This window comes from Solea senegalensis, linkage group LG1, assembly GCF_019176455.1.
Source record: "Solea senegalensis isolate Sse05_10M linkage group LG1, IFAPA_SoseM_1, whole genome shotgun sequence".
NCBI lineage: Eukaryota > Metazoa > Chordata > Actinopteri > Pleuronectiformes > Soleidae > Solea > Solea senegalensis.
Window position 1 is genome coordinate 18,693,728 of NC_058021.1, and position 12,616 is coordinate 18,706,343.

At 41.4% G+C, this 12,616-nt stretch overlaps 1 protein-coding gene across 6 annotated transcripts in view; it reads right to left on the reverse strand.

The window, feature by feature from the left end:
• astn1 (astrotactin 1) overlaps positions 1-12,616 on the reverse strand; it is a 371,669-nt gene that overhangs the window by 264,574 nt on the left and 94,479 nt on the right. The window lies entirely within an intron of this gene.

The window sequence follows — 12,616 nt, forward strand, 5'->3', positions numbered from 1 at the left end:
AGCCAGAACGTAGGGCAGAAAAAGAGCGCTTTTCTTCGATTATTCGATCAGTCATTCAAATATAAGCTAATGGAGACAGAAGCCGAGCAGAAAGTCAACAATATCTTCTTGTAAGAGAAAACTTTACACACCTGCCTCTCACGATCACTCTACAACATAAACACAATAATTATATTTTATGTATTCTGAGATGAAATTGCTCGAACTCCAAAAAAGTCCAGTTCGTAAGAATGATTAACATCTAATGGTGAGAGGACAGGTCTCCCTCTGCCTACTCCTCCCACTTTACACACAACACATCAGGGTACTGCGGTGGCCTTTGCGTATCAGAAAGCATTCATTCAGGCTGCTGTAGAAATATGGCAGGACAAGAGGCGGCACAGCGTCCATTTGGGACGAGCCCACGAAAAAGGGGAATAGGAATATCCGTATTTACCGTTTAGGATATTTATCCACACAGAACCAGTGTTTTGGGAGCACTGAAGTGCTACTTTTTGGAAAATGGGTCCCAGAGAAAAGAAGTATCAAAACACCAGTCCTGCATTTCTGTGTACTAATATGCAACTTTGGGAAAAATGATGATGTCATAGCTCCACCTCTCTGTTGCTTGTGCATTTGCTTGAGGGTTTTTGTGTATATACAGATAAAATGAAGAATAAAAAAGAAATGAATCATATAAGGAGTGTTGTGGTAGTGCGTTCAATTCCTGCTGATAAATCGCGCTAAATGTTACAAACTGGACCTTTACAGAACACATTTACAATAAAAGTATAGACTTTGACACAGTGAAACTGTGTCAAAGTCAGTCACGTAACTTAAGGATGAGTGTAAAAACAATGAAGGACGTACATATTGTATGTGAGATGGGAAACATGAAGACTAAACAAACAGCAGTACACACAACGCATGTCTGGATCAGGGACGGGCATTTTCACACACGTCACACGTCTTAAGTGTATTGACTATTAATTACATGGCACATGTCTGTAACCGTGGTAACCTGCAGTTACGGAGAGTTTCTCACATCGGGGGGGCTAGTATATAGCTTATATACTAGCATGGGGTTCAAGATGCCAAAAAGTGAGATAGAAAAGCATATCCATGATAAAAACCCTCTGTGATAAATAAAACCAAATGTACAAGAGAGTGTGAGACACCGAAGCAGGAGAGTTGAACTAAGATGAAGGACATTTCAGTTAAGTTGCAACAACATTGTGTGAGAGTAGAACACTGCGGGAAAAGCTACGCGTTGGAGCAGAGCAGTCGATCATCAAATATTTGCTGTTTCCAGCTTCTTAAATGTGAGTTTTTACTGTTTTCTTTATCAGTGTTTCAGCGAGCTGGGTTCTAGCTAGCGCATGGTAGCGTATCGGCCCGTTACTCTATGATTTGCGGACGAAGCTCAAAATTGAGGATGTTGCGCTAATTTTCAATCAACATATTTTTACTGTATTTACTTGTAATAATGTAATAATGCCGTTGTTGGCGTCCCAAAATGGCGTTAACCATATTTGGAAGGCCGGCCTGCCTGGTCTGCTGTGTATCAATCAACGGCGTAAACAACTTTCGAAGAAAGCTTTGCCCCATCCTCTACTTAGCTGTGTCAATCGTTCTGCCGTGACTCTGTGTGTCACCCCTCCACAAAAGCAACCTTAAGGGTTAATTAGAAAGATGTCAAAGACACAAAGGTATAAAACATAACCATCAAGAATAATAAGGTGTAAAAACAATAATGTTCCCTTTTGGGTACACTGCACTCCCTCACGTACGGCGAGGGAGGATGCAGAAGGAGAAACGAGCTGGCGTTTTGGGACTTGCCAATATTTTGGGACTTCCTGGTATTTTGGGACTTGCCAATATTTTGGGACTTCCTGGTATTTTGGGACTTGCCATTGTTTTGGAACTTGTCGGTGTTTTGGGACTTGCTGGTATTTTGGGACTTGCTTGTTTTGGGACTTGCATTGTTTTGGGACATGCTGGTATTTTGGGACTTGCCGGTGTTTTGGGACTTGCCGGTGTTTTGGGACTTGCCGGTGTCTGGGACTTGCCGATGTTTTGGGTCGTTGCAGTGCGTTTGCCCTTGTCGGCCATCATACTCACAATTACGATTATTAGAACCCTGTTTATTATATAGGTGTATGTAAATGAAGGTGGGTGTCTGTAGGTTTAAAACTGAATGTTTGACACGTGCTTGGGCCCAAGTGTCACCTAAATTTGGAAATGATACTTATTTGTGGGAAGGTAATATGTGTACACTGCACGGACACTTTAAGAGTTTAGTCCATAAACTTTGAAAGTCCTTGATTATGAAGTTCTGTAGGAACCAACATGGCATGTTTTTGTTTTAACCTTTTTTCATTTTCAGTTTCAAGTGGCAGGATGAGTGCTGGATAAAAGGGTGAAACAACTTTTGGGGCAAACAGTTCCATTCATACTCATCTACGACTTTCCATTTTGCATTTTGTCGAGATCGTAAATGTCGTTCTCTTGAACGGTGATTAGAGCTTTGCTGATCTGTCATGGAGAGCAACACTACATTATGCTTTTAAGCACCGGCACTGGTACACAGTAAAGTGCAACACAATTGGGTAAACAAACTGCTCTTACAATAGAAAAGTGCCATAACACACCAGAGCTGAGTGTGTTTCAGCTGAGGCATTAACTATATTTAGAGGGCATGCATTCAAGCTTGTTTTACAAGTGTTCGTGGGATGCAAAAACTACAAAGTGTGGAGGAGGGGGGGGGAATCCATCAAAGCGCCAAGGATTTGTCGCCTAAGCGGGATATATGAGGATGGAAATAAAAATCATGCTAACATTGTTCAGTGACAAGAGCTTTAAAAATCCCCCACCAAGACAAAGCAGTTGATTAAACTGGAGAAGATCCCGCGCGAACAATGAGGAACGATGAAGACACAGTTGGCAGCGACGTCAGTGTGACAAACCGAGAAGGACTCTTTCATGACAGCCGCTTTATCAGTTCTGTTTTATTATTTTATATTTCCTTTTGTTGGTTTTAAAATGGGGAAGATATTAAATGTGTAGTGTAAACATTATTGGCAGCCGTAACCATGTGACGGCACAGATACTGCTGTCACTTTACTTCTGACACCAGTGATTAGGCAGCATTGCACCAGACCCTTTGAATAACAATAATATTCACTGCACACTTTCCCTCTAGAAACATACAGCGGAAGACTTTTAAAATGCTTTCAAAGCATACTTCTGTGAGCTAAACATATTCTTAACCATCTTTTCCATAATCAGTTCATCTGTCCATTATTATTTGTTGATAAAATGCCATAAAAAAAGAAAAAAAATCACATTTACATCGATTCATCACTTAATCAATTGTCGCAGCCCTGAATTCTGAGGGCATTTCCAATGGGAAAACCATTTATTTTGTATTTTTAATCAGCTGTATTTTGGATGCTCGTTGTAACTCTGTGTGACATTTTTTATCACTCTTTCCAACAACTGAGACAATTTCCTGGAAATCAGACACACCGACTTCATGGTGGCGTCAGAAGACTTTCATCCTCAGGGGAACATGAGCATTCTTTGAGCATTCTCAAGAGCAAGAGTACAGGTCTATTTTAAATAGATTTAATATCAAGTATCAGAGATGCTTTTTTTTCAAGCCTTGAAAAAAAAAACTATAACAATAACATACTGAGTGCAAATGAGTCCATCTCACAGAGAATGTTCCTTTGCCGCCACGAGGTTTGTCCACTTTAGTGCATGTATCTGATGGAGACGCAGCGTTCAGTGGACAGAGAGCATATGGACTAAATCTACTGCTGCTGCTGCTGCTGCTACAGCACTCAAATGAGATGACTCACACTGAAGAAATAATGAGGCTGAAAAGTTCCAAGTTCACGGTGAGCAATTTAAACTCAAATGGTCAACAACGCTGTAAAGAGCAACCTTGTGTCTCATGGGGAAAAAAAAGTTTTGCTCCAACACTTCATTCTCAATAACATTCTGAAAGGAAAGCAATTTCTGAGCCAAAAATATTTTTATTTATGATTTTATTTTTTTATTAAATAGCTACAGATGTGCAAATCAATGAGACAATGATGATGGTGATGAACCTTTTTGCATTGAAAAAAGGCTGCAACAAAGTTTTTGAAAACTGCCCTAAATAGACATGCGTCAGTGAAAAAACTTGGAATTTCATGTATGAAAGAAATGTATTTGATATTTAGGTAAAAGTCTCTCTCTGTCTGTCCACTGTCTCTCTCTCTCTCTCTGCCGATGACGTGAGAGTCCATGCAGAACAATGAGCGAGTAAAGTTAAACAAAGAGAGAGCAGATGGCGATGTGATTCCTGGGAAATCTTAATTCCAAGATCCCTGTCTCACCGAAGACAAATTTACAAAGACTGACTTTGACCCAAGATCCCAAGGACAATCATTTGTCCAGATGCAGAGTGTGCTGCGGATTAGCAAAAGTGGAGGAAGCCATGGGCGAAGTGGCTCTTACAAGTTTCTCTCCCATCTTAAAATGTGTGAAATTGGTCCTGGAAAGTCCTTGAAAAGGAACCAAGGTGTGGGAATCCTGTTTTCAACTTGCTCCCCACTGCGGACTGTTGCTCATTGAAGATTTGGTCCAATGATTGTTTCTGAGACGCACAATCATTGTTAGGATCCTTCTACGGTCTGATGCTTTGTCTGTTATACGTCCAGTAATTCAGTCAGGAACTCAGTCTCATCACCATGTGTTGCAACAAATGCAAATCCAGCTGACGCTTCCAGTCTTTAGATGCTCCCTGAAACCCCATGAACGAGAACGAGCTCAGACAAGACGCCGAAAGACATTTTCAAACTTTTAAGCCTGTCGGACTTTAACGCGGAAAGGAGGAGGATATTTAAATAGATCGCACAGGTGTGAGATTGATTGTGATTAGAGTGTGATTGATAGACTGCAGTCAGCTGGCTGTCAGCTGCAGCTGGCGGGGCGTACGACTGCCTCGCACTGCATCACCTAACACAGAGTTTCATTAAACCACAGACTTCAAAACAGGTGGTCATGATTTTGGAAACATTGTGTGGGTCTAGTGAAAGTGCAGCCTGAGATTGAGCAAACAAAACATGGATATACAATCACCTAAAAGTGGCAGGAGCAAGGACATGGGGCTTTGTATGAAGGCAGAAAACACAGACAATGAGTTTTCTCTTCACAGTTCAATGCAATGAGAGAGCGTTTTATTACAGAGCGCAAAATCATTTACACTTTCTTTCTTGTACATGATTGCCATCTGTGTTGCTGCAATATGTATTCATCGTCGTCTAATTTGAATGGTGAGTATTGCATTCCTCAGTTTTAGATTTATTTATATTTAATTGTTTTGATTAAGATCCAACTCTAAAACCTCAGCACTTTCAGAAAACAATCTCCGAGGTTTGGCCACAATTGCCACAAAAAATATAATCATTTTTCAGCAGACGGAGACATTAAATAACTTTTGTAGCATAAACCTTTGGTTGTACGTTTGTAATATACTGTGGTTGAAGATTTATCAGTACTTGGAATTATTAATATTGATGTTAATGTTGAGCTCTTAAAGGGAGAGTTGTAATGCAACTATCTGTAGAACGCACAGACAAATGAGGGCAACTCACAGTGAATGCCTAACAGAAAAGTATATTTTATTGTTGTTAATATCATTATTATCATTATTATTATTATTATTAGTAGTAGTAGTAGTAGTATTCGGAGGAATATTCAGATGAAAACTGTGGGAAATGAAGCTTTTACTGTAAGAAAATAGAAAAAGAACAGAGTTGGCCGAAACAGCTCTGAGCCTGAGGACAAAGCATTAAAGACATTGGCCACAATAACACTGTATAACTATGATTTATTGCTGGAATAGTCGACAAATCATTTATACCTGAAATATGACTGAAACTGAAGTGAGTGCAAGTCCAGAACATGCTTGTTATGTCGTTATACGCACACTAGAGGTCTCTTAATTAACAGAAAAAAAACAAAATAACTTGTTTAATGACTTCGGGAAGCAGCGCGGGATCGTGGGAGTGTGTTGTCTTCTTATCCCGTTTTCCTGTGTATTTGCTCTGACAATATCGGCAGAACAACACTGAGTAGCAATGATCCATTAGTGAGAAATTCTCTGGCTAACTGGAAGTTCTGAATATTTTCTTTATTTCCAACGCTTCTATCCAACGTTCAAGGCTTAAAGGGGACATATTATACCCTATTTCCCCAAGTTAAAATAGTTCCCTGGTGTCCTAATGAACATGTCTCTGATATGCTTTGGTCAAAATACTCCATTCCTCTCCCCCTCCCTCCACTAGTTCTCTGACAATATCAACATGGCAGCATTTGCGGAAAACAGCGAGAGTGCCGTGATTAAAAAGTTGATTTTGCATAATATGTCCCCTTTAATGTTTCAAACCTGAAGGAAATTGCAACCCCAATGATAACAATTAAAAATACCACATATTCTAAACAACCTTTAAAGGGGACATATTATGCAAAATCAACTTTTTAACCATTTCAATACTTATATTTGGGACTCTGGAGGCCCTACCAGTCGCCAAAGTGTGGAAAAAGAATACTCAGTCATGTTTTCGTGGTCCCCCTTAGTGTAAGTATAGGCGATAAAACACTCGATGTTGAATTCCCTGCACTTATGACGGCAGCATGTACATTTCACCGCGAATGTTACCGCCCCACCAGTAAGTTTACTTCGGGAGCTCCACCTTAGCTCCACCTTGTCCCTATAAAATGTGAGAGTGCAGGCGAGGGAGGAAGAGCGGTATTATGTCAACGCTGAGGGACAAGTGTGCTGTTGGTGGCTGCACAGTGGAGCACAGTGTTTTACAGAGGATTTTATAAATGAAGCTAATGTGCCGGATAAAGTCAGCAAACGTGTGTTCGTGTGTTCACACCATCGCACCGCTGATCGCCACCGCTGATCGCCAGTGGCAAGCTGCTTTAACTGCCGCTGTATGTGACTGATCGCCAGCTCCGGAGCATACAGTCACCGGTCTGATACAGTCACATAGAGCGGCAGTTTATTAAGCTTGTGGCGCGCCGCTGACGATCAGCGGTGGCGATCAGTGGTGCTGCACTCTCTGTGCTTTAACTGATTTACAGTTCGGCAGTGTTCGGCTCGATCCTTATGTAGGACGTCTCTTCCTGTGACGGCACTCTCGCTGTTTTCTGCGCACGCTGCCATGTTGATATCAGAAAACTAGTGGAGGGAGGGGGAGACGAATGGAGCGGAGAGAACAGAAGCTGAGCGAGTGTGCGCTGTAAAGAGGACAAATAAGAAAACCCCTGGAAGAAGTGGGTGTGTGTTTGCATGTGTCTCATTTGCATATAAAGGGACCATGCACGAAAACCGAGCGTTCTGAAAGGGGCGGGTTTAGCAGGGTTATTGAACTGCTATGATGCTTCATCCTTATGGTATTTTGACCAAAGCATGTCACTGACTATTTTAATGGGGGAAATAGGGTATAATATGTCCCCTTTAAGTCACAAACAGGGCCTCCTTTTAATTTTTGGTATAGTATAAAGCACTCAAAGCTACGGTCGGGTTTTGAAAACACTAGGGTTGAAACTATTGATTGTTTTCATAACTGATTAATCAATAAAATGTTAAAAAATGTTTATCAGCATTTACCAAACCTGGAATGGTGACATTCTCGAATGTCTTATGTTGTCCCCAAGCCAAAAAATATTAGTTTTTATGTTATATGGAGCAAAGAAACCAGAAAATATTCACAATTAGGAAGCTGAAAAATCCGAAAACTTGTACGTATTAATTATTGAAAACACTAACACGCTACAGGACTAAAGAAACTCAACACAGAGTCAAAATTTTATTTTGAAATGTGTGAGCCATGAAGCAGAGAGCAGCAGCAGCAGCAGCGTGGCAGCTTCCACCACTCTGATTAACACTTGGAAATGTGGAAAGTTTAAACCTGACTTGTGTCAAAATGTAAACACAGCAGAGCAGTTTCTCCTCAGAGAGGATAGTGGTACCTAACGTTCAGTTCACTATAGGAGCAGCAAGTCCTCCAAGAAAATGCATGTAATTAGAGTTGTAATTATTACTTTAAAGCAGTGACGAGAAATTTGCCCAAAATGCACAGTGGACATGAATAAAATCACAGAACTGAGGTTTAACATTCCCTACAAACGCTTCCTATATCTTTGTGTGAACTGACAGACAGTATAAAAAAGAAACGCCATGCACTGCGATGCCATTTTTACACCGCACACTGCATGGCGTCGCTTATCTCCACTGTGCTTTATAGGGCATGACCCTGAAACCATTCGGAGGCAAGAAGGTGCGACCAAATGGCCCCACGGTGAAGTAATGGTACAGAATTTATGTCCACAAGCGGCCCGAGATCACAAACTGTGAGGAAACAGACGTGGGGAAGTGTTGCTGTGCGAGCGAGCAACGGTCGGTCAGCGGCGGCTGACGCTCGAGGCTATCGCTCTTCTCTGCCGGCCAAACGCTGACAGGCACGACGCGTTACTATAAATGTCGCTGAAATGGAACACACTTAGCGACGGTGGCAGGACAACAAGCACAAAGACACCAAGGCTTTCCCTGGATTCAAGCAGGAGAAAAGACTAACTTTCATTCTTTCTTTTATATGTTTATAGAAGGATTATATTCAGGTTTGCATAATTGGTCCCAAGTGGGTTTGTCCGTAATTTCCACCCCACCCTTGTTTACCCACTTCAAACCCATTCCCAATATCAAGGCCACCTGTGCACTAAGATAGTACTAAGTGGACATGGACCTGAAATGGGCAAAATATGCAGATCCACATGGTTTCACTGACACAGGCAAACCCACTTGGGACCAACACTGTCAGCCCCAATACAACCCTTGACATGAACATGCTTAATATAGCCTGATTAGTTCATGTGGCCCATTTTATGAATTAGTGAACAGCTGTTTAATGATGTATGCATGGTTAGTGTTCTCATTTTGATCCATGGCCTCTTTTTGAAAGCCGCCTTCAAAAAACTAACAAGAATGCTTGTGTCCAAAAGGTTAGATGAGGGATGAGTCAGTGTTTTGAGGTTGTGTAGGTAGGTAATTCTTTTGAATCAGTGTGACCTTTAACCTGTTGTGCATAACATAATTATTATTATTATTATTCTGTGTGAACAGAAATGGTAGAACGTTGTTTGTACGCTGCGTCCTTTGTTACAAAATGGACTCAGGTCAGGTAAAACTATGAGACTGGACTGAGGGAGCGTTTGTGTGTGTATAGTAGCAGCGCAGAGGGGAACATGTGAACTTCTGGAAGTTATTATGAGCCCTCTTTTGTGCTTTCTATTACATTACATTACATGTCATTTGGCAGACACTTTTATCCAAAGCGACTTACAATAAGTGCATTTCAACATGTACAAGTAAGTGCTTCCTTTTTTTTTGTCATTGCTGTCTTAGTCGAGGTAGAGTTGAAAGAAGTTTGTTTTTTTTAGGCGGCGGAAGATGTGGAGGCTTTTTGCTGCCCGGATGTGTTAGTTTAGGTTTTAAGTCACGATAAGTTCATGTCACTTTTGGTGTGGGTTTGATTTTCACTTCCCCTTTTATTTTGATAAATGTCATGTCTTCCTGTCGCGTGGTTCCTTCAGTTGTTTTGACACATCTCCCCTAAATTCCCTTATGCACTTCACCTGGTGATCCTTAAGTAATCACTCGCACCGGCCCTTGATTCCCTCTCCCCTATATAGTGTCCCCAGTTCCTCTGTCATTTGCCAGTGCGTCCAAGAGAACGCGTCCAAGCCCAAGCCTGTTTCGCCTTCTTGTCAGCGCTAAAGCAAAGCCAAGTCAAGTCTAGTCCAGTTTAGTTCCTCCTTCTGAAAAGAAGTGCTTTTGTTTTCATTCAAGTATAGTCCAGTTTAGTTTCTCCTTCTGAAAAGAAGGGATTTTGTTTTCATTCGCGAATAGTCCAGTTTAGTTTCTCCTTTGGTGAAGAAGTGATTTTGATTTTGCCTGCTATTTTCAAGAGGGAAATAAAGACTCTTGAAATCATTCATCGTGCCTCCTGTCTCGTGCATTTGGGTCCAAGCAGTGTATTTACCGTTGCTAACAGGAGCCGATAAGTTTAAACACAATCGCATGATTACAGATAGCTGCAAACAGGTTTGAAGTAACACTGAAAACACAAATAAGTGCCCACAGACCAGAAGTCAAGATCAAAAGTCAATTCTTCAGCACTTTAAACACTTGGAAGATCGAGTGTGAGACAATGACGTGGCACACAAATGCTACAGAGGCACAACAGTACCATCAACAACAACAAAAGATACACGCTTTTAACACACTGTTGCATTGCAGACCTGTGTACGCTGCACTTTGCCTCCATGCACTTCCTGCTCTCTGGGACGTCGTGAGCGCTGTAATTAATCACACGCACTAATTAAGACGGCGATAGCTTAAGTGTTGTAAGGTGCACAATTAAAAGAATCAGAAAACGTTGGCAAGTTTTGGAATAAGCAGTGAATTATACACCTGCTCAGCAATAACACTCATAAAATAATGATGGGGTCTGCAGGCTCGAGGGCACACAAGTCGCTCTCTTTGACAATGCTTTCTCCCACTTGGCATCTTTGGTACTTTAAGTAGCCTTCGAAGGAACTCGGGAGTCGATAAAATGTGCTGACATATGGAGGGAAGAGAGGCACTTGGGCATCTTCAGCAAAAAAGGGGCGGAGAGGGAGGGGGGAGTCATTACCGTACCTGCCAGTAATGGCCACCGCACACACACGTGCACAAAAGTTGCCCACTGAAGACAACAGGAGAAAAAAAATAAAGTTCCGTCTGTGCATATTTTATGACAAAGATGAAAATCTTTGCGACTGGAATCTTCAACAACGGCGACTCAAAAATGCATGAAGCAGATCTAATTGCCTGCTTAGACGTTCTGATTCCTGGGCTGTTTTGAGAATGTGCTCTACCTGAAAGCACTGAACTTTAACAGTGTGTGTCAGTGTGTGTGTGTGTGTGTGTGTGTGTGTGAGAGAGAGAAAAATCTAAACTCATACAGTTGCTACAGCAATACAGCAATTCTGGCTTCATGTTATGATTTTCTATGTTCTTAAGATTTCTTTCTTATGATGATTCTGTTTTGGGGCCACACAGTGGTGTAGTGGTTAGCACTCTTGCCTTTAAAGCAAGAAGACCCGGTGAAACAGGCTAAAGTTTATAGTCCAGGGTGTGACTGCGCCTATCGCCCTATGTCAGCTGAGATTGGGGGATAAAGCAGTAGTGGATGGATGGTTCTGTTTTTACATTAATTAGGAGAGGAGATCTTTCCCGCTCTTTTGAGTGAGTGTGTAGCTACAGTGTCAGTGGGCCGTACGGCATGGAGACAAAAAAAACACAGACCCAGGCCTTGAGTGAACTCCCACAGATGTGGTGAGAGAGAGAAGAGAGAGTTAGAAGCAGACGGCAGCAAAGAGACGAGGAGAAGACTCCAGGGAGGACAAAGAAGCAAAGAACATGAATAAAGAGCACAGTTGCTGTCAGACGGCAACAGAGTGGATCTTTAGCTGGACGTGGTTGAAGTGCAACACACAAACACACACACACACACACACAGAGAAAGTTCTAAAATTAAAAGATAAATGTGGACAAATTCAGAGGTTTCTTTGTTTTAACACAGGCTCACAAGGGGTTCCGCTTTCATCACACTCATCGTTACTAAGCAACCGAACCCTGGGAGCTGCTGACATGTCTACGTTTGCTGCAGATTCTCTGAATGAATGCATTCAAGTGTGAAAGTAAAGTTTTAAAAAAGCCACTAGATGACCTGACATGCCTTCCCCTCAATCCAAACCTAGCTCTTCATACTCTATTCCCAACTTTTTTTTTTCCTTGAAACCAACCCAAACCCCTGTCCACACACACAAACCAAAAGAATAATAAGTGAATAATTACAAATGTTTATATGAAAAAATACAATATACACTATTCTCACAGTGTATATGGAAGAAAAACTGTCCTGTGTTTCCATAAAACCAAAACCAAGGTAAGTCTTTGACTTTGTCAGACAAAATATGCAATAAATGTACATTTGGACCAAAAATAGGCTGTTAATATGGGCAATAGCGATTTCTGACGATCCAATACAGTGTGTGATTGGGGTTTTTCTACATGTAATATGCACAAATATAATTGTAATAACCTCACAATCCTTGGATCCATGACTTTAAATCACGCTTGACAGGTTAATTATTTATGAATTGAATTCTCGAGGATGCAAACCATCACGTTAGCAAAATAAAATGACCCAAACAGAGATGATGTCATCATGCTGTCACCCTTTTGAGCGGATAAATGAGGATTCAAGAGGAGTGACCTTCATTTTTGCCATAAGTATACAGTGCATATACTACACAATAATTATGAATGGCAGGGGCCGAAACAACAATTGTCTAACCTATTGTTATCCTTAAGATTATTATTACTATAGCCTTGGCTTTCTGCTCATTTTTGAGGGCGTTAACATGCATAGAAACTTTGCATGGAGATCTGTTCTGGCGAAAATGTGATATTGGCACAGTTCCCGGAGCCATGCCTCGCTCACGGGCTCTATAGCGCCCCCTAGCAAAA